Consider the following 21,933-nt stretch of genomic DNA (forward strand, 5'->3'; position numbering starts at 1 on the left):
TTTCAGAGTCTGCATATAAGTGAGATCACGCAGTATTTGTCTTTCTCTGTCTGACTTATTTCAGTTAGCATAATGCCCTCAAGTTGCATCTATGTTACCGCAATGGCAGAATTTCCTTCCTTTTTATGGCTGCATAATATTCCTGTATAGCCTACAGATTCTTTACCAATTATTCCACTGATAGGCACTTAAAATGTTATTTCCATGTTTGGGCTATTTTGACTAACGCTTCATGAACATGGGAAGGCAGATATCTCTCATGGTGCTGATTTCATTCTGTGGGGGGACTATAGATCCAGAAGAGGGATTGCTGGATCCTAAGGTAGGTCTATTTTAATTTTTTAAATAAAATTGTTTTTATTTCACACTGTTTTCCATGATAACTGTACCAATTTACATTCCTAACAGCAGTGTACAAGGCTGCCCTTTCTCTGTACCCTCAGCAATACTTATATCTTGTCTTTTTATCATAGGCACCCCAAAAGGTGGGAAGTGATATCTAATTGTAGTTTTGTTTTTTGGTTTTGGTTGTTGTTTTTGTTTTTGTTTTGAGACAGAGTCTTGCTCTGTCACCCAGGCTGGAGTGCAGCGGTGTGATTACGGCTCACTGCAACCTCTGCCTCCTGGGCTCAGGTGATCCTCCCATTTCAGCTTCCTGAGTAGCTAACACCACAGGCACATGCCATCACACCCAGCTAATTTTTTGTAGTTTTGGTAGAGATGGGTTCTCACCATGTTGCCCAAGCTAGTCTTGAACTCCTGAACTCAAGCAATCTGCCGGTCTTGGCATCCCAAAGTCCTGGGATTACAGGAGTGAGCCACCACGCCCAGCTCATTGTAGTTTTGATTTGTATTTATCTGATAATCAGTAATGTTGAGTAGCTCTTCATATACTTATTGGCCATTTATCCGTCTTCCTTGAAAAAAAAAATCTATTCAGGTCCAGAATCGCCTGACGACACATTTCTTAGAAGGTATCCCAGTCATTAAGCAACACATGACTCCAACACTGTGTGGAGAATTGATTGAAGATGAAGAGCCCAGTTAGGAGGCTATGGAAAATCAAGAGCTGATTTTTGTTTTATTTTATTATATTATATTATATTATATTATATTATATTATATTATATTATATTATATTATATTTTGAGACAGAGTTTTGCTCTGTTGCCCAGGCTGGAGTGCAATGGCACAATCTCGGCTCACTGCAATCTCTGCCTCCTGAGTTCAAGCGATTCTCCTGCCTCAGCCTCCCAAGTAGCTGGGATTACACATGTGCCACCATGCCCCGGTAATTTTTTTTGTATTTAGTAGAGACGGGGTTTCACCATGTTGGTCAGGCTAGTCTTGAACTCCTGACCTCAGGTGATCCTCCTGCCTCGGCCTCCCAAAGTGCTAGGATTACAGGCGTGAGACGCCTCACCCGGTCTGGTTTTTTGTATTTGTTGTAGAGATAGGGTTTCGCCATGTTGGCCAGGCTGGTCTCGAATTCCTGACCTCAAGTGATCTGCCCATCTCAGCCTCCCAAAGTGCTGGGATTACAGGCGTGAGTCACCGTGCTCGGCCCAAGAGCTGATTTTTAAATCAGATTTTCTGGCCTTTATTGTTTTTGTTTTTGCTATTGAGTCATTTGAGTTCCTTATGTATTTTGGATATTAACCTTTTATCAGATAAATGATTTGCAAATATTTTTTTCCCTTCTGTAGGTTGTCTTTTTATTTTGTTGGTTGTTTTCTTTGCTGAGCTTTTTAGTTTGATATAGTCCCACTTATTTATTTTTGCTTTTGTTGCTTGTCTTTTCAGTGTCACATCTAAAAATATTTTTACCCAGACCAGTGTCAAAGAGGTTTTTCCCTATGTTTTATTCTAGGAGTGTATTCGACTGTTCTTGTGTTACCATACAGGAATAACTGAGACTTGGTAATTTATAAAGAAAAGAGGCTTAATTGGCTCACAGTTCTATAGCCGGTGCAAGCATGGCACCAACATCCGCTTGGCTTCTGGTGAGGCCTCAGTAAGTTTACAATTATGGCAGAAGGCAAAGCAGGAGCAGGTGCATCACATGGAGAGAGCAGGAGCAAGAGGAGCAGGGGGAGGTGCCACACACTTTTAAACAACCAGATCTCACCTGAACTCTGAATGAGAACTCGCTGTCATCATCAAGAGGATGGCACTAAGCCATTCATGCAGGATCCGCCCACATGATCCAAACACCTCCCACTAGGCCTAACCTCCAGCACTGGGGATTACATTTCTTTTCTTTTTCTTTTCTTTTCTTTCTTTCTTTCTTTCTTTTTTTTTTTTTTTTTTTATTTTTTTTTGAGACAGGGTCTTGCTCTGTGGCCCAGGCTGGAGTGCAGTGGCATGATCTCTGGTCACTGCAACCTCTGCCTCCTGGGTTCAAGTGATCTTCCTGACTCAGCCTCCCAAGTAGCTGGGACTACACACACCTGCCAACACACCTGGCTAATTTTTGTATATTTTGTAGAGATGGTGTTTCATCATGTTGGCCAGGCTGGTCTCAAACTCCTAATCTCAAGTGATCTGCTCACTTTGGCCTCCCAAAGTGCTGGGATTACAGGCATGAGTCACCACACCTGGCCACATACATCTTTTGACTCATCCAAATGATGGTATCTGTAGCAGCTGCTCTTTTCTTCTCAGTGTCAAGCACCTCATGGCTCATTCAGCTTTGTTGGAGAAAAAAGATTGAATCATCACCATTTCCTGTGAGGTGTGCATTAAAAGCCAATGTTGACTTATTTCCTAAGAGCTTCTTAGAGACTTTACAACGCCAGTAAATGAAGGTAAATTCAAAACCTTCAACATACAACTCTAGCTCTTGAAGACTGCGTGCACACCTTTAAGGAGGTCAGTTTTCAGATTCTCAAATTCCATATGTGCTCTTTCCTAAATCTGATTTCCTTGAAAATGAGCCGGGGTTCACAGTAATCATTCTCTAAATTCATAGTGAATAGTATCCCTCCATCTCAAGTCTCATGTAGTGCATCGCCTTGGGTGTAAATAGCTCCAGAATATCAAACAAATGGATAAATGGAAATACTGGTTTTAGGGAGGGCTCCTTGGATAATTAATCAAGGTATTTTAAACATCCAAGACTTTAAGCCTTTTCCTGTCATATAGATATATGTGAAGCTCACTAAAATATTTCTATTTCAGCCCATGCTGGGATACTCAGAATTTTAGCCAATTCAGGGATATTTGAGCCCATTTTGGATCTCTGAATCTAGGATATCAGAAGGAATATGGGAGACTTATGGCTATCCTCTTGAACATAAATAGGATTTTTTTATCTTTCTCTGTCTCCCAGGCTGGAGTGCAGTGGCGCGATCTCGGCTCACTGCAAACTCCACCTCCCAGGTTCAAGCAATTCTCCTGCCTCAGCCTCCTGAGTAGCTGGGACTACAGGCTACATGTGCCACCATGCCCAGCTAATTTTTTATATTTTTAGTAGAGATGGGTTTCACCGTGTTAGCCAGGATGGTCTCAATCTCCTGACTTCGTGATCCGTCTGCCTCGGCCTCCCAAAGTGCTGGGATTACAGGAGTGAGCCACCGTGCCAGGCCATAAATGAGATTTTTGATGAACCATTACTTTTTTTTTTTAAACATTGGATAAAATTTATATGTAAAATTTTACTTGATTTCTTTCAGATTTGGTTAACTTTATTCAATAAGATAGTAAAAGGCTATTTTATCAAATCATATCATGGCATATCTGTGTCTTTAACAGCCTCGTCTTAGTTTTTTCGTCTCTGAAATGTTCAATCACTCTATTATATTTAAAAGAAAGTAAGTTTATTTAGAGCTTTAAAAATATTTTGGGCCTGGAATGGTGGCTCACGCCTGTAATCCCAGCACTTTGGTTGGCCGAGGCAGGTGGATCACAAGGTCAGGAGATCGAGACCATCCTGGCCAACATGGTGAAACTCCATCTCTACTAAAAATACAAAAATTAGCCGGGCGTGGTGGCTCATGTCTGTAATCCCAGCTACTTAGGAGGCTGAGGCAAAGGAATCGCTTGAACCAGGGAGTCGGAGGTTGCAGTGAGCCGAGATCGCGCCACAGCACTCCAGCCTGGCGACAGAGTGAGACTCCGTCTCAAAAAAAAAAAAAAAAAATATATATATATATATATATATATATATATAGTATTTTAATTCTAAAATATGCAAGGGAGTACGTAGTTTGAAAATCTTCTTTTAAGAAGACTCAAGGAAAACATTTGAAAGACCACTGCATTGAAGCTCAACTTTATAAGCCAAACAAAAACTATATGTAGAAAAAAATACAAGCTATCAATAGTAGTTTTCTTTGGATTATGGAATTATGATTTTTTTCTTCCTTTTGCTTTTCTATAACTTCCTATTTTTAGGAGGAGTATATTATATGTGATAATTTGTAAATAATTTAAAAAATACTGAACACATTAAAGACAAGAAAAACTTCAAGGAAAGGAACGTAAATAGAGGATTCTTCCTAGTCAATTCTAGAATATGAGACAGCTGCAGGGAATTACTGACTGGCCTACTGATGTACAGATTTCACTTAGGCAAATTCAACTATGAGTGGAAGAGGAGAGAAAGATTTTATCCCATTAACTTCCCCTTCCCGCTTGTTCTGTCTGCTTCAAAATTGACCTAGAGCCTCAGTGACTGTAAGTAAAAAAGGCCATATCAGAAATGCAATGATAATACTTATTGTTAACAGTGACACATTATTATTATTTATTAGTATTATTGTTTGGATGGAAAATTGGTATCAATTGCTATAAACAATAGCTGATGATAAGGTAAGCAAGGTTTTATTGATTCACTCTTGCCAATCAATAAGAAAAAATCTTATGAAGTCTTTCATAATGTCCTAAATACTTTTAGAGAATTTTTCAGATAAAGAATAGAGTTCTGCTAGCTGGGCATGGTGGCACATACCTGTAGTCTTAGCTGCTTCTCAGGAGGCTGAGGCAGGAGTATTGCTTGAACCCAAGAGATAAAGGCTGCAGTGAGCTATGATCATGCCACTGCACTCCAGCCTAGGTGACAGAGCAAGACCTTGTCTCTTAAGAAAAAAGGGGAACAAAAAAGAATAGAATTCACATGATCAAGGTGCACACCCATCATTCTGTTTTGCAGATCTTCTCATTCACTTGGCCTTCACATATAATGTAAGTGTGCATTCTAATAGTGATTGTAAGTTGTCCAAATTAACAAAGATATCAATAAGATAGTCTGGTTTGCAAATCTATTCATACAAACAATTCTAAAACATGAGGATTTTCTCCAGAAAGATTTAGGGTGCCATCTATTCAAATGAAAGAGTGAGGATCCATCTGCATAGAAGCCAATGGTCTTCAGTGGTTTTTACAATTCAATTGGCAATTTGAAAAGCACCATTTAAACACTTCTCTCCAAACTTCAAGTGCATTCTCAGGTATTTTCTGTTTTTGTTTTTTGCTGGTGTATACAACAGTGACTAGATTGTGCTTTCAAGCAATCATTTTAATACTTCAGTACTCAACAATTGTCAGCTTCTCAAAGTCATATTTCAATTTAGTGCTGAAAATAATGCAGGAATGAGCTTGAAAATTCAGTTCATGAGAACGTACCAGGCTGGGCGCGGTGGCTCATGCCTGTAATCCCAACACTTTTGGAGGTCAAGGTGGGTGGATTGCTTGAGTCCAGGAATTTCAGACCAGCCTGGGCAACATGGTGAAACCTCATCTGTATTTTTTAAAAATAAATAAATAAATATTAAAAATTTAAAAACATACTAGTGAATAGCATCATCCAAGTTATACATTCTTATGAACAGTTACAGGAGAAAATTCAGTCCCTGCAGGTTTATAACAATCATGGGCAGGCCTGAGTCTTCTTCTGTAATTAATGCGTCGTACAGATTACTACAGCTCTACCTGCTTTAGCCTCATCCTAATAAGTCATATCCAGAAAATCACATTTGTGATATGCTGTTTTATTTTTCCTGATACACATTAAAATAAGCATATGGCTATTAAATAAGAATGTTTATGTAGCATCTATCACAGACACTATCATAGCATGCTACAGCCTCAAACTCCTGGCCTCAAGGGATGCTCCAGCCTCAGCCTCCCAAGTAGGGACCACAAGCATGCACCACTGCATGAGAATTATTCTTTATCATTTTGGTCCATCCATCTTTGTCCTGACTTATATACTTGTATTAGTTTGTTCTCACACTGTTATAAAGAACTACCTGAGACTGGGTAATTTATGAAGAAAAGAGGTTTAATTGACTCACAGTTCTGCAGGTTTAATTGCAGAGGTTTAATTGACTCACAGTTCTGACTCACAAGAAGCATGACTAGGAGGCCTCAGAAAACTTACGATCATGATGGAAGACGAAGGGGAAGCAAACACCTTTTTCACATGGTGACAGGAGAGACAGCGAGCAGGGGAAAGTGCCACACACTTTTAAACAATTAGATCTTCTGAGAACTCACTCACTACCACTGATAGTGATAGTCTCACTATTCACTGATAGTGATAGTCTCACTATCACTGATAGTGATAGTCTCACTATCACTGATAGTGATAGTCTCACTATCAGGAGAACACCAAGGGTAAAATCTGCCCCCATGATCCAATCATCTCCCACCAGGCCCCTCCTCCAATTTCACATGAGATTTAGGCTGGCACACAAATCCAAACCTTATAAATACTTATCTACTTTTGAGGTAGGAGATGGTACTTCACTCCAGAGGCAGGACTTGGACACCAGACCAAACTGAGGACTAGCTAAAACAGGTCCAAAGCAAAGTAGCTTTCCATAAGACACGCCCACCAGCATGCCATATCAGTTTACCATTAACATGGCAACACCTGGAAGTTACCACCCCTTTTCATGGCAACAACCTGTGAGTTGCCATGCTTTTCCTAAAAATTTCTGCATAATCTGCCCCTTAATTTGCATATGATTAAAATTGGTATAAATATAAATTCAAAACTACCTCCAGGCACATTGCCTATGGAGTAGCCCTACTCCACAAGAGCAGTATCTCTGCTGCTGCTGTCCACTTCTACTTCATTACAAGTTTCTAGTGAACACCTCCAGCTCACCCTTGAATTCTTTCCTGGGTGAAACCAAGAACCCTCCCGGGCTAAGCCCCAGTTTGGGGGCTCACCTGTTCTACATTACTTTTACAACATTAATTCATTCAAAAAATATTTCTTTTTTTTTTTTTTTTTTTGACATGGAGTCTTGCTCTGTTGCCCAGGATGGAGTGCAGTGGCACAGTCTCGGCTCACTGCAAACTCAGCCTCCTGGGTTCAAGCTATTCTCCTGCCTCAGCCTCCCAGGTAGCTGGGATTACAGGCCCCTGCCATCATGCCCAGCTAATTTTTGTATTTTTAGTAGAGACGGGGTTTCACCATGTTGGCCAGGCTGGTCTCCAACTCCTGCCCTCAGGTGATCCACCCACCTTGGCCACCCAAAGTGCTGGGATTACAGTCATGAGCCACCGTGCCCAGACTCAGAAAATATTTCTTGAGTGTGTAATATGTTCCAATAATTATTCTAGCACTGAGGATAAAGGGGTAAACAAAACAGACAAAAGTTTGGTTCCCATGGAGTTTTCATTCTAGTCTGAGAAGACAGACAGAAAGTAAAATACAGTATTAGATGGTGATAAGCACTTGGAGAAAATTAAGTGGGAAAGGTAGACAGCAAGTTTAATATGCTCAGAGAAGATCACTCTGAAATACAATATTTGAGCAAAGATCTAATAGAAGCGAGGAAGCAGGCCATGGAGTTAATTTGGACAAGAGCATTTCAGACAGACAGGAGATGGCGAAGAGTAAGAAAAAGAGTTCAAGGATCAGTATGGAGGCCGGTGTGGGAAGAGCAAGAGGAGAACAGTAGCAGATGAAAAAAAGGAAATGGGGGTCAGAGACGTAACTGCAGTGAAGAGTAGTGGACAGTTGTGTAGGGAAGCTCTTTTGATGGTTGAGATGGGAAGCTGTTGAAGGGTATTAAGCCAAGAAGTGAAAACAATTTTATTCTACAGATTCTGGCAAAAGTAACTAGAAAGGTTGGGTAAAGTGGCCATTAACTGAGATGGGTAAAACTTTAAAAGGAATATATTTTGTAGAGGAATGGGGAAGGAAATGAATAATTTGTTTTGGAACATGTTAAATTTGAAATACGGGGAGGGGCCAAGATGGCCAAATAAAAACAGCTCTGGTCTGCAGCTCCTAGCAAGACCAATGCAGAAGGCAGGTGATTTCTGCATTTGCAACTGAGGTACCCAGTTCATCTCACTGGGACTGGTTATGCAGTGGGTGCGACCCATGGAGAGAGAGCAGAAGAAGGGTGGGGCGTCGCTTCAACTGGGAAGTGCATGGAGCAGAGGGACGTCCCTCCTCCAGCCAAGTGAAGCGGTAAGGGACTGTGCTACCTACCCGGGGTACTACACTTTTCCCACGGATTTTTTGCAATCCACAGATCAGGAGATTCCCTCCTGAGCCTACACCATCAGGGCCCTGGGTTTCAGGCACAAAACCTGGCGGCTGTTTGAGCAGGAACTGAGCTGCAGGAGTTTGTTCATACTCCAGCAGTGTGTGGAATGCCAGTGAGACAGGAGAACCATCCACTGCCCTGGAAAGGGGGCTGAAGCCAGGGAGCCAAGTGGTCTCGCTCAGCAGGTCCCACTCCCATGGAGCCCAGCAAGCTAAAAACCACTGGCTTTAAATTCTCACTGCCATTACAACAGTCTGGAGTCTGCCTTGGGATGATCAGTTTGGTGCATGGAGGGGCAGCTGCCATTACTGTGGCTTTAGAAAGCGGTTTTCCCCTAACAGCCCTAAGGAGACTGGGAGGTTTGGACTAGACGGAATTCACCAAGGTGCAGCAAAGCGACTGTGGCCAGGCTGCTTCTCTAGATTCCTCCTCATTGGGCAAGGCATCTTTGCAGGAAATACAGCAGCTCCAGTCAGGGGCTTGTAGACAGAACTCTCATCTTCTCCCTGGGACAGAACACCTGGAGGGAGGGGACAGCTGCAGTCACAGTTTCAGCAGACTTAATCTTTCCTGTCTGCTGGCTCTGAAGAGAGTGGCGGATCCTGACAAAAGGAATTCTCCCAGCACAGAGCACCAGCTTTGCTGAGGGACAGACTGCCTCCTCAAGTGAATCACTGACCCCTGTGCCTCCTGACTCGGAGAGACCTCCCAACGGGGGTCGACAGACACCTCATACAGGAGAGCTCTGGCTGGCATCAGGCTGGTGCCCCTCTGGGACAAAGCTTCCAGAGGAAGGAACAGGGAGCAATCTTTGCTGTTCTGCAGTCTCCACTGGTGATACCCAGGAGAATAGAGTCTGGAGTGGACCTCCAGCAAACTGCAGCAGACCTGCAGAAGAGGGACCTGACTGTTAGAAGAAAAACTAACAAACAGAAAACAACAACAACAACAACAATATCAACAAAAAAGATGCCCCCACAAAAACCCTATCCAAAGGTCATCAGCTTCAAAGATCAAAGGTAGATAAATCCATGAAGATGAGGAAAAACCTGTGCAAAATCACTGACTCTTCCAAAACCAGAATGCCTCTTATCTTCCAAATGATCACAGCGCCTTTTCAGTAAGGGCGCAGAACTGAACAGAGCATGAGATGGAAGAATTGACAGAAGTAGGCTTTAGAAGTTGGATAATAACAAACTGCCAAGATAAAGGAGCACGTTCTAACCCAATGCAAAGAAGCTAAGAACCTTGATAAAAGTTTACAGGAGCTGCTAACTAGGATAACCAGTTTAGAGAGGAACATAAATGATGTGATGGAGCTGAAAAACACAGCATGAGAACTTAATGAAGCATACACAAGTATCGATAGCTGAATCAATCAAGTGGAAGAAAGGATATCGGAGTTTGAAGACCACCTTGCTGAAATAAGACACACAGACAAGATTAGAGAAAAAAGAATGAAAAGGAATGAACAAAGCCTCCAAAAAATATGGGACTATGTAAGAAGACCGAACCTATGATTGACTGGAGTACCTGAAAGAGACAGGGAGAATGGAACCAAGCTGGAAAACATATTTCAGGATGTTATCCAGGAGAACTTCCCCAACCTAGCAAGACAGGCCAACATTCACATTCAGGAAATACAGAGAGCACCACTAAGATACTCCATGAGAAGATCAATCCCCAAACACATAATCATCAGATTCTCCAAGGTCAAAATGAAGGAAAAACTGTTAAGGGCAGCCAGAGAGAAAGGCCAGGTCACCTACAAAGGGAAGCCCATCAGACTAACAGCAGATCTCTCAGCAGAAACTCTACAAGCCAGAAGAGAGTGGGGGCCAGTATTCAACATTCTTAAAGAAAAGAATTTTCAACCCAGAATTTCATATCCAGCCAAACTAAGCTTCATAAGTAAAGGGGAAATAAAATCATTTCCAGACAAGCAAATGCTAAGGAATTTCGTTAACACCAGGCCTGTCTTACAAGAGCTCCTGAAGGAAGCACTGAATATGGAAAGAAAAAAACCAGTACCAGCCACTACAAAAACATGCCAAAATATAAAGACCAATGACACTATAAAGAAACTGCATCAACTAACTTGCAAAATAACCAGCTATCATCATGATGACAGGATCAAATTCACACATAACAATATTAACTTTAAATGTAAATGGGCTAAATGCCCCAATTAAAAGACACAGACTGGCAAATTGGATAAAGAGTCAAGACCCATTGGTGTGCTGTATTCAGGAGACCCATCTCACATGCAAAGACACATTGGCTCAAAATAAAGGGATGGAGGATTATTTACCAAGCAAACGGAAAGCAAAAAAATAAATAATAAATAATAAAATAAAATAAAATTTAAAAAGGCAGGGCTTGCAATCCTAGTTTCTAATAAAACAGACTTTAAACCAACAAAAATAAAAAAAAGACAGAGAAGGGCATTACATAATGGTAAAGGGATCAATACAACAAGAAGAGCTAACTATCCTAAATATATATGCACCCAATATAGGAGCATCCAGATTCATAAAGCAAGTTCTTAGAGACTTACAGAGAGACTTAGACTCCCACACAATAATACTGGGAGACTTTAACACCCCACTGTCACTATTAGACAGATCAACGAGACAGAGAATTAACAAGGATATTCAGGACTTGAACTCAGCTCCAGATCAAGTGCACCTAATAGACATCTAAAGAACTCTCCATCCCTAATCAACAGAATATACATTCTTCTCAGTGCCACATGACACTTATTCTAAAATAGACCACATAATTGGAAGTAAAACACTCCTCAGCAAGGCAAAAGAACTTAAATCATAACAAACAGTCTCTCAGACCACAGTGCGATCAAATTAGAACTCAGGATTAAGAAACTTACTCAAGGCCGGGCGCAGTGGCTCACGCCTGTAATCCCAGCACTTTGGGAGAATGAAGCGGGCAGATCACGAGGTCAGGAGAGCGAGACCATCCTGACTAACATGGTGAAACCCTGTCTCCACTAAAACATACAAAAAAAATTAGCTGGGCTTGGTGGCAGGCGCCTGTAGTCCCAGCTACTCGGGAGACTGAGGCAGGAGAATGGCGTGAACCTGGGAGGCGGAGCTTGCAGTGAGCCGAAATTGTGCCACTGCACTCCAGCCTGGGTGACAGAGCGAGACTCCATCTCAAAAAAAAAGAAAAGAAACTCACTCAAAACCACACACTACATGGAAACTGAACAACCTGCTCCTGAATGACTCTTGGGTAAATAACAAAATTGAGGCAGAAATTAAGAAGTTCTTTGAACCCAATGAGAACAGAGAGACAATGTACCAGAATCTCTGGGACACCGCTAAACCAGTGTTTAGAGGGAAATTTACAGGACTAAATGCCCACATCACAAAGCTGGAAAGATCTCAAATCATCACCTTAACATCACAATTAAAAGAACTAGAGAAGCAAGAGCAAACAAATTCAAAAGCTAGCAGAAGACGAGAAATAACTAAGATCAGAGCAGAACTGAAGGAGATAGAGACACGAAAAACCCTTCAAAAAATCGATGAATCCAGGAGCTGATTTTCTGAAAAATTAACAAAATAGACCGCTAGCTAGCCAGAGTAATAAAGAAGAAAAGAGAGAAGAGTCAAATAGACACAATAAAAAATGATAAAGGGGATATCACCACTGACCCCACAGAAATACAAACTACCATCAGGGAATACTATAAACACCTCTACGCAAATAAACTAGAAAATCTAGAAGAAATGGATACATTTCTTGACACATACACCTCCCAAAACTAAACTAGGAAGAAATCAAATCCCTGGATAGACCAACAAGAAGTTCTGAAATTGAGGCAGCAACTAATAGGCTACCAACCAAAAAAAGCCCAGGACCAGATGGATTCACAGCCAAATTCTATCAGCAGTACAAAGAGGAGCTGCTACCATTCCTTCTGAAACTGCTCCAGACAATTGAAAAGGAGGAACTCCTCTGCAACTTATTTTATGAGGCCAGCATCATCCTGATACCAAAACCTGGCAGAGACACAACAAAAAAAGAAAACCTCAGGCCAATATCCCTGATGAACATCAATGCGAAAATCCTCAATTAAATACTGGCAAACCGAATCCAGTAGCACATCAAAAAGCTTATCCACCACGATCAAGTTGGCTTCATCCCTGGGATGCTAGGCTGGTTCAATATACACAAATCAATAAATGTAACCCATCACATAAACAGAACCAATGAAAAGAACCACATGATTATCTCAATAGATGCAGAAAAGGCCTTTGATAAAATTCAACATCCCTTCATGTTAAAAACTCTCAATAAACTAGGCATTGATGGAATATCTCAAAATAATAAGAGCTGTTTATGACAACCCATAGCCAATACCATACTGAATGAGTAAAAGCTGGAATCATTCCCTTGGAAACCGGCACAAGACAAGGATGCCCTCTCTCACCACTCCAATTCAACATAGTATTGGAAGTTCTGGCCAGGGAAATCAGGCAAGAGAAAGATATAAAAGTATTCAAATAGGAAGAGAGGAAGTCAAATTGTCTGTTTGCAGATGACATGTTTGTATATTTAGAAAACCCCATCGTCTCTGCCCAAAAACTCCTTAAGCTGATAACCAACTTCAGCAGTCTCAGGATACAAAATCGATCAAAATCACAAGCATTCCTACACACCAACAATAGACAAGCAGAGAGCCAAATCATAAATGAAGTCCCATTCACAATTGCTGCAAAGGTAATAAAATACCTAGGAATACAGCTTACAAGGGACATGAAGGACCTCTTCAAGGAGAACTGCAAACCACTGCTCAAGGAAATTAGAGAGAACACAAACAAATGGAAAAACATTCCATCCTCATGGATAGGAAGAATCAATATTGTGAAAATAACCATAGTGCCCAAAGTAATTTATAGATTCAAGCCTATTCCCATCAAACTACCATTTACATTCTTTGCAGAATTAGAAAAAACTACTTTAAATTTCATATGGAACCAAAAAAGAGCCCTTATAGCCAAGACAATCCTAAGCAAAAAGAACAAAGCTGGAGGCATCACACTACCTGACTTCAAACTACACTACAAGGCTACAGTAACCAAAACAGCATTCTACTGCTACAAAAACAGTAGACATATAGACATACAGACCAATGGAACAGAACAGAGACCTCAGAAACAACACCACACATCTACAACCATCTGATCTTCGACAAACGTGACAAAAATAAGCAATGGGGAAAGGATTCCCTATTTAATAAATGATGCTGGAAAAGCTGGCTAGCCATATGCAGAAAATTGAAACTGGACCCTTTCCTTACACCTTATATGAAAATTAACTCAAGATGGACTAAAGACTTAAAATATAAAACCTGAAACCATAAAAACCCTAGAAGAAAACCTAGGCAATACCATTCAGGACATAGGCATGGGCAAAGACTTCATGATGAAAACACCCAAAGCAATTGCAACAAAAGCCAAAATTGACAAATGGGATCTAATTAAACTAAAGATCTTCTGCACAGCAAAAGAAACTAGCATCAGAGTGAACAGGCAACCTACAGAATGTGAGAAAATTTTTGCAAGCTACCCATCTGACAAAGGTCTAATATCCAGAATCTACAAGGAACTTATACAAATTTACAAGAAAAAACCAACCCCCTCAAAAAGTGGTCAAAGCATATGAACAGACATTTCTCAAAAGAAGACATTTATGCAGCCAACAAACATGAAAAAAAGCACATCACCACTGATCTGTAGAGAAATGCAAATCAAAACCACAATGAGTTACCATCACACACCAGTCAGAATGGTGATCATTAAAAAGTCAAGAAACAATAGATGCTGGTGAGGCTGCGGAGAAATAGGAACGCTTTCACACTGTTGGTGAGAATGTCAATTAGTTCAACCATCGTGGAAGACAGTGTGGCGATTCCTCAAGGATCTAGAGCCAGAAATACCATTTGACCCAGCATCTCATTACTAGGTAGATACTCAAAAGAATATAAATAATTCTACTACAAAGATACGTGCACATACATATGTTTATTGCAGCACTATTTATAACAGCAAAACATGGAACCAACCCAAATGCCCATCAATGATAGACTGGATAAAGAAAATGTGGTACATATACACCATGGAATACTTTGTGGCTTTAAATTCCATCTATATGGAGATGACACTCAAATTTCTATATCCAGCTTGATCTCTTCTCTGAATTCCAGGTTCATATGACCCAACTGATTCAACATCTCTATCTCGATAACAGGCATTTCAAACCTTTTTTTTTTTTTTTTTACTTTAAGTTCCAGGATACATGTGCAGAACGTGCAGCCATAAAAGAAAATGAGATCATGTCCTTTGCAGGGACATGGATGGAGCTGGAAGCCATCATTTTCAGCTAACTAACACAAGAACAGAAAACCAAACACCACATGTTCTCACTCATAAGTGGGAGTTGAACAATGACAACACATAGACACAGGGAGGGGAACAACACACACCGGGACCTGTCAGAAGGTGGGGAGCAAGGGGAGGGAGAGCATTAGGACAAATACCTAATGCATGCAGGGCTTAAAATCTAGATGACGGGTTGATAGTTGCAGCAAACCACCATGGCAAATGTATACCTATGTAATGAACCTGCACGTCCTGCACATTTATCCTGGAACTTAAAGTAAAAAAAAAAAAAAAAAAAGTTCAAAATGCCTGTTATCTAGATAAGATGTTGAATTGGTTGGGTCATATGAATCTGGAATTCAGAGGAGAGACCAAGCTGGATATATAAATTTGAGTGTCATCTGCATATAGATGAAATTTAAAGCCACAAGCATGAATGGGATTACCAAGAAATTAGATATAGACTATAGATAGAAAAGGAAAGAAGTTCTAGGACTGAGCCCAGAAAATTCCTATGTAAAGATATCAGGAAAAATAAACCTAGGCATTTCTTTTTCTTTTTAGCTGAGCAACTCAGAGCCAAAGCAATTTTTCGACTAACTCTCCTTAAGAGGGTTACCAGAAAATTTTTGTATTTATGATTGGAAAAGTAGTTAACTGTATATACCATGAAACTATGGAATCTTGAGACTAAAATAGACCTTAACCTAAAGGATAATAAATTCAACTTGTTGGTTTTTCAACAGCAAATACTCTGAACTTTAAAAAACTAGCTTACTGGGTCATTCATCCAATTTCAACTTACGGATTTAATTTTAGTCAAATTATGGGAAATGATTGAAAAATGAACCTCCAGTATAAAGTAGGTAGCTTAGAGTACATATGGACATGTTCAGACAAAGGAGGAGGATCTAGTTCTAACTCAGGGATTTGGGCAGGGGGACCACTTTAATTCCACAAGTATTTATTGAGTGTCTATAACATGTAAGACACTTGATAGAGTACTTCGGGAAATACAAACGTGAATGAGACCCTGCCCTGTTCTTCAGAAAGATTACAACAGAAAAAAAGGGGAATAAGAGAAGCAAAATGCGATTAAGAGCCAAGGAGAAGCCGAGACAGGTCACGGAGGTTCAAGCTGAAGTGTGGAATAACTGCAGCTAGGAACTCTAAAAAGCCCCTAGGTGTCACTCTCCACCTCCTGACTTCTTTCTCACTGCAAATCTGCTTTCCCCACGGGGTGGCCAACGAGGCTAACAACTCCCAGGTCTCACATTTCAGACTTTCTGCCACAAGAAAGAGTGCCCAATGCTCCCCCTCCAAGTACAAAAGGCTAAGAAGAGCTCCCAGGGGCCCATTCAGCCTCTGGACTAACTGATGACAGGAAAGAGGATCTGATAGTATAAGAAGAACCTGGTAAATTGTGTGGGAACCCCATGATTGGGAGTGAGTGGGCTGGGGTGGGAGGTATATCAGTTAGGTTATTATCACTACAATGTTCTATAACAAAGTGCCCCAACTAGTGGTTTAACACCACTATCATTCATTTTCACGGATCTGACGGTTGGCTAGGGCAGCTCTGCCAGGCAGTGATGACTAGAGTGGCTGTACTCCATTCTAGTGGAATAGTGGGTCTTAGGAACCCAGATCTCACTCCTCCTGGGCCCCTAAGCTAGACAGGGAACACAAGAGCCTCTGAAGTTTAGGTTCAGAGCCGTTCTAACACTGCTGCTACTGCCTGACCAAGCCATTGGTCAAAGAAAGTCACATGACTGGACACTAAGTCAAGGGGAAAGAAATACCTTCTGCCCACAGTGAAGCTATTGTTAAAGTGGGGGACAGGGAAGCAGGAAGGGTAGCGCCAATCTTTTAATCTACCACAAAGGGTTAATGTGAGAAATAATTCTCAGAAGATAGTGAGAGACAGGACTAGCTGGATTCCCTAGGCCGACTAAGAATTCCTAAGCCTAGCTGTGGAAGGTGACCACACCCACCTTCAAACACGAGGCTTGTAACTCAGCTCACACCTGACCCATCAGGTAGTAAAGAGGGCTCACTAAAATACCAATTAGGCTAAAAGCAGGAGGTAAAGAAATAGTCAAATCATCTATCGCCTGAGCGCATAGGGGGAGGGACAATGATTGGGATATAAACCCAGGAATTCCAGCGGGCAGGGGAAACCCCCTTTGGGTCCCCTCCCCTTCTATGGGAGCTCTGTTTTCACTCTATTAAATCTTGCAACTGCACACCCTTCTGGTCCACGTTTGTTCTGGCTGGAGCTGAGCTTTCGCTCGCCGTCCACTACTGCTGATTGCCGTTGTCGCAGACCCACCACTGACTTCCACCCCTCCGGATCCGGCAGGGTGTACACTGCGTTTCTGACCCAGCGAGGCGCCCATCGCCGCTGTGGATCGGGCTAGAGGCTCGCCATTGTTCCTGCACGGCTAAGTGCCCAGGTTCATCCCAATCGAGCTGAACACTAGTGGCTGGGTTCCACGGTTCTCTTCCGTGACCCACGGCTTCTAATAGAGCTATAACACTCACCACATGGCTCAAGGTTCCATTCCTTAGAATCCATGAGGCCAAGAACCCCAGGTCAGAGAACAAAAGGCTTGCCACCATCTTGGAAGTGGCTTACCCCATCTTGGGAGCTCTAAGAACAAAGACCCGCCAGTAACAAAGGGATGTCGGGTAAACAAAGTAATAGGTATCCAATGTAGTATTATTACATTGGATACAAACACAGTAAAATGAAGTAGCTAGTAGATTTTATCAGTTCCAAAATGCTAGAGAGAGCAGTACGAGATAACTAGTTAGCCCCTACAATCTTTTTATTTTTTTTTGACAGAGTCTGCTCTGTCGCCCAGGCTGGAGTGCAGTGGCATGCATGATCTCGGCTCACTGCAACCTCTGCTTCCCAAGTTTAAGCTATTATCCTGCCTCAGCCTCCTGAGTAGCTGGGATTACAGGTGCCTGCCAACACGTCTGGCTAATTTTTGTAGTTTTTGATAGAGACAGGCTTTCACCATGTTGGCCAGGCTGGTCTCGAACTCCCGACCTCAGGTGATACACCTGCCTCGGCCTCCCAAAGTGCTGGGATTACAGGTGTGAGCCACCACATCCAGCCAGAAAAAGTATTTCTATCCTTCTATTGTGCTTATATTTGCAATAGTCCAAAGTTTTTTTAATTGTAACTGACAGAAATTCAACTCAAACTCACTATGTGAAAAAATGGGAATTAATGGAAGAAGAATGGGGCCTGTTATGGAACTGACGGAATTTCTGTGGGGAGCAGGTAACTTCAGGTATGTCAGGGAGAGAAACTTCAGACTTGACAGAACCAGCACTCACTCTTGCTTGCAACATCCACCTCTCATCTGCTTAAGTCTTTTTGGCCTCATTGTCTCCTCTAGGTGTTTGCCCCATGGAAGCCCAGGATTACAACCTTCTCACTCAAGAAAGAGTCCCTTCCTAGAAAAAAAAAAATCTCAGAGAAGGACTCTGAATGTTCTGTCTTGGGGCCTGTACTCACCCGTTAGAACAATTCCTTTCCCTAGAGAACTGAAGTTCTATGATTGACCAGAACAAGATCATGTGCCCATCCCTATGGACCGGAGTGGAGTGATGTACTATAACCAGCAGTCCAACCACAACTACTTGGAAAGGCGGAAGAGCAATTTCTCCAAGAAGAAGGGTATAGCTGTTAGCAGATAATGGTGAAGATAGGGGAGGTATCCTGCACTGATAAATGTCTGTAGTCTTAGATTTACTTGTCTGGACATGTTGAACATCTTGGTTTCGGTCTTCTCTGGGCATGTCTAAAGATCTGGTAGGGTTCATATTCTTGGATCTGATTACATGAAATACCTTGGAGTTTTCTTGCAAAGACTTGAATCCAAGGGAAGAGAATGCCATGGCACAGACGCATGCCTTAAAGATAATGGGCCAGGATAAAAGGAGTAAGGATTATGGGTGTAGCACTATTTCTGTCTGTCTGTCTATCACTTATATTATTTATTGGACCAGTCCCCATGAATTCAGGCCTGAGTCCTAGAGTGAAGGGGGTTCAATAAAAATATGGGTAAATATTAAAGGCTGTTTCACAGTGATCTCTGTGAGACTCTAAAGGGCAACAGATCAGCAGTATTCATGACAACAGTTCTGTGGTAACCTGAGACCACACCCCAGTGTAGAGATCTGCACCCTCAACATCAGGTACCAGCGGCATTAGCATAGACATCGACAGGCACTGTGGCAGTGGCAAAGACTTTACAAGTCCACAAAATTATCACTTTTGATATTGCATGCACATAAGACATGATCACATGAAGCCACAGTAGGAGAGGAATTGACTGGGCTCAGCTGAGAAGTTCTTTTGGCCTACATGATGTTGACTAGGGCTGCAGTCATCTGTTACTCAAATGGTCTGGAATATTCAAGATGGCTCATTCAAAGGCCTGGGAGTTCATGCTGACTGGCACCTGGGAAATCAGCTGGGGCTGTTGACCCTCAGTTTTTCTCCACATGGCTTCTCTGTGCCTTGGGCTACTCACAGCATATTGGTTGGTTTCCAAAAACAAATATCCCAAAAGGAGAGAAGTTGGAAGCTGTAGATACCTGAAGCCCAACCTTAGAAACTACAAAATATCACTTCTGCCACATTCTATTGATTGAAACCAACCACAGAGCTAGCCCAGATTCAATGTGGGAATGGTTTCTACAAGAATACGTGATACTGGGAGGCATGGTTCATTAGGGGCCATTTTGTAAACAAGCCACCACAGCCAGAGAATGCAGTTTTGTGACTATTTTAATGATCCTGTTTTCCCCGTAGACTATCCAGGAAACATATTATTATTAAAATGTTATTCACTCAGTTATATATTCATTAATTCGGTCAACAAATATTTAGTTATCTAATGTATGCCAAGCACCGCACAATAGTGAAGATGTTAAAGTGAATATGACATGGTCACTGAAATGAACATAGACATAGGAACAAACAGCAACAATGCAATGGTATGAGGACCAGAAAAGAGGTGGGAAGAGGGCACAGGAGCACAGAAAACAGGCTTCTTTTGATAATTAAATTAGCTAATTTACACAAAATACTTAGTGTTAAGTTCATACTTAGTGTTAAGTATTCATCCTACCATATTAGGGTATGGTAGACATTCAATATTTTATGTACATATTTGAGACAGGGTTTTGCTCTTGTTGCCCAGGCTGGAGGGCAGTGGCGCAATTTGGGCTCACTGCAACCTCCGTCTTCTGGGTTCAAGTGATCCTCCTGCCTCAGCCTCCTGAGTAGCTGGAATTACAGGTGCCCACCACCAAGCCTGGCTAATTTTTTGTATTTTAAGTAGAAATGGGGTTTCAGCATGTTGGCCAGGCTGTTCTTGAACTCCCTGACCTCAGGTGATCCACCTGCCTTGGCCTCCCAAAGTGTTGGGATTATAGGTGTGAGCCACCAGCCACCTATTATTCATATTTAAACAATTCAGTATTTCATTCTCAGCGACTAGGTGAAGAGTGAAAAAGGGGGCTGAGATGGAGCAAGTTTGGGAAGGAGTATAAATTAACATGTAGACATGTTGAATTTGCAGTGCCTGTGGGACCCCCAGTGGAGATGTTTGGTAGCAATCACAAAATGAAACTGGAGTTTCAGAGATAGATCAGAGTGAGAAATATTAATCCAGGAATTATCAGTAAGTAGGTGATAACTTAAATTTTGGATATGGGTGAGATTATGTAGGGAAAGAGAATAGGTTGTGGGAAGATAGAAATCTGAAGGGAGAACCCTGGAGAATACCAGCATTTAAGAAGCTAGAAGAAAAAAAGAGCCCACATAGTTACAACCAAATCAGTCAGGAGAAATCAAAGGAATTATAGGAGGACTTTGACAGAGTATCAATCATTCTAGAATTAATGAAAATTTATCAATATTTAATTTCACATTTAGTTCAAAGATAATAACGGTATTTGACATTAACTTTCAATTAAATTTCGTTCATGGGGTTTTAAAATAAGTCATTTTAAGTAGCTTAAGAAGACATGTGACTATAATACAAGACGTGAATACAGAAGAATGATTATAGTTATCAGCATTAATAATCCTTTTGGTCAACATTTGAATTAGGAAAACAACTCTTCTCTTGCAAAATTTGTTTTTTAAAAAGGATCTTCCTGTTTCTAGAAGGAATGCCAATATAAAAGAGACAAATCAGACCCCAGTAGCAGTGAAAAGTAAAGAGACATACAAAGTAAGAAAGTGGTTTAGGCATTAATTCAAGAGCTTCGCTGCTCTGTAGTAATGATTTCGTGAATCTAGAATAGGTGTCAAGATGGGCAGGATTTGAAGGAGAAGCCAAGCGTTGAAAGAAAGAATCATTCTGAAAACCCACAATATAGTAACAGTAGCTTCACCATCAACTGGAAAAGGGCACATTTGGGGAAAGTTGTTTTGCAGCTATTATCAATATTTGTCATCATTTCAAGTCATTATTATTTTTTATTTTATTTATTTGTTTTTTAGTTTCAAGCACCTAAACTTTGGTATGGGCCATCAAGTGGTAGAAGGGTCTATAAAAGTAAGAGAACATAGTTTTCTCTGCATTTTGCTCTTTTTGAAACTACTTATGAAATTGCATTTTATTCTATTCAAGCTGCACACACATACACACACAAACGCACATTTACTTATTATTGATCCCTGTGGCATATTCTGCTGATGTCCTGCCTAGATTCCCTCAGTCCATTCTCAAGGTCACCTACAGCTTCATAGAAAAATTTTTTACATGCAAGGGCATCTTACTTCAAGCACCTGTGTCTCTCTGCCTAAGAATGGTTTCTGGTCTCAGGAGTGTGCTCAGTCTACTTGTAGGGAAGGCTGGAAGTGCCAGAGACATAATGTCCCAGAAACAACCATCAATTCATGATAGATGGGATTTGCTGAATAAAAGCACTCCAGCCTCCTCACCCACTGAAGGGGCAATTCTGCACTGTGTTCTACA

At 41.3% G+C, this 21,933-nt stretch overlaps 1 protein-coding gene across 1 annotated transcript in view; it reads right to left on the reverse strand.

Moving 5' to 3' along the window:
* The window catches only part of IL23R (interleukin 23 receptor), a 166,565-nt gene that overhangs the window by 139,865 nt on the left and 4,767 nt on the right, over nt 1–21,933 (reverse strand). The window lies entirely within an intron of this gene.

The sequence above is a fragment of the Pan troglodytes genome, chromosome 1 (assembly GCF_028858775.2).
Source record: "Pan troglodytes isolate AG18354 chromosome 1, NHGRI_mPanTro3-v2.0_pri, whole genome shotgun sequence".
Lineage (NCBI taxonomy): Eukaryota > Metazoa > Chordata > Mammalia > Primates > Hominidae > Pan > Pan troglodytes.